Source organism: Vollenhovia emeryi, unplaced genomic scaffold (assembly GCF_000949405.1).
Source record: "Vollenhovia emeryi isolate VEMERY1.0 unplaced genomic scaffold, V.emery_V1.0 DF948682.1, whole genome shotgun sequence".
Lineage (NCBI taxonomy): Eukaryota > Metazoa > Arthropoda > Insecta > Hymenoptera > Formicidae > Vollenhovia > Vollenhovia emeryi.
Window position 1 is genome coordinate 1 of NW_011957684.1, and position 1,454 is coordinate 1,454.

Genomic DNA, 1,454 nt, shown 5'->3' on the forward strand with positions numbered 1-1,454 from the left:
TTTTTAAGCGGAGAGTACATTCTCTTGCATGGTGTATAAGTATATATATATACTACATAAGGAAATTGCAGATTGGTCCATTTCTTTATGCACTTACTTATGGTCAATTTTCTTACAATTAATTTATTTATGCATGTGCTTATGAACTTTATATGCGAAAGTCCATGCTCCCGCCATTACTGGTGTGTTTTCTGTATACATTCCAATGGTAGGACACCATTACGCCGTTTTTCTCTTTACTTTTTTATAGAAAACATGGTATTATCGCCTCGTATCTCGTGTTTGTTGTGAGTAATGTGCAGTACAACACCATCACGCCATTAGGATGTAAACATTATGTATACGTATATAAAATTTTTGGGAGGACCAGTAAAAGATAAAAAGACAATTGTCGAAACCTCATGTATTCAGCATTTTCATTAAGAAACTCATAAGAGAGTTACCAAATCAAATATGAAAAACAATTTTATCCCGGATGTGTCTTACTATTATCAGGTATGTATGTTATATAGGCTTTTTTGCATATGCGCGCGCGCATGTGTACCCACGTATACACATGCACGCGTAATCGCGCGTGTGCACACAACACACACACACACACACACACACACACATACAAACGTTTTTGCATTTGTAGATTCCAAAGAAAACATCAAAGAATTGATGGATAAGAAAAGATTGCAATCTGTTCCCTCGCATTTGTTGATGTCTGCACCTGAAACTAATTCTGATGCCGATAATCCTATTGAACGGTTTAAAAGTTCATCATCACCAAGTACCGAAAATGTAAGTTGACGTGTATCTTGCCTTAAAAAATTTTGTTTAATAACTATTTCTGGCACCATTTCCTATATCTCTTGATGCTCTTAAATGTTTCATAAAATATAAAGTCTATCTGTGGGTTGCAAAAAATACCGAGTTAAACGACTGTAACTTACTGTTTATTGTATTAAAATATAAACCATCTTAGTTTGATATTTGATGTGCAACCGATCGAAATAGAATGCTATCAACGGCACGCATTCACTACGTCGTAAACGCATCCCTTATATTTTTAAGCGGAGAGTACATTCTCTTGCATGGTGTATAAGTATATATATATACTACATAAGGAAATTGCAGATTGGTCCATTTCTTTATGCACTTACTTATGGTCAATTTTCTTACAATTAATTTATTTATGCATGTGCTTATGAACTTTATATGCGAAAGTCCATGCTCCCGCCATTACTGGTGTGTTTTCTGTATACATTCCAATGGTAGGACACCATTACGCCGTTTTTCTCTTTACTTTTTTATAGAAAACATGGTATTATCGCCTCGTATCTCGTGTTTGTTGTGAGTAATGTGCAGTACAACACCATCACGCCATTAAAGGATGTAAACATTATGTATGCGTATATAAAATTTTTGGGAGGACCAGTAAAAGAAAAAGACAATTGTCGAAACCTCAT

At 34.8% G+C, this 1,454-nt stretch overlaps 1 long non-coding RNA gene across 1 annotated transcript; it reads left to right on the forward strand.

Annotated features, from left to right (window-relative positions):
- The first annotated feature begins 18 nt into the window (after positions 1-18).
- On the forward strand, positions 19-1,448 carry LOC105556515. Its single transcript, XR_001008551.1, has 3 exons — positions 19-495; positions 638-786; positions 1,302-1,448. It is a non-coding gene; the product is annotated as an uncharacterized LOC105556515 (long non-coding RNA).
- The last annotated feature ends 6 nt before the right edge of the window (positions 1,449-1,454 follow it).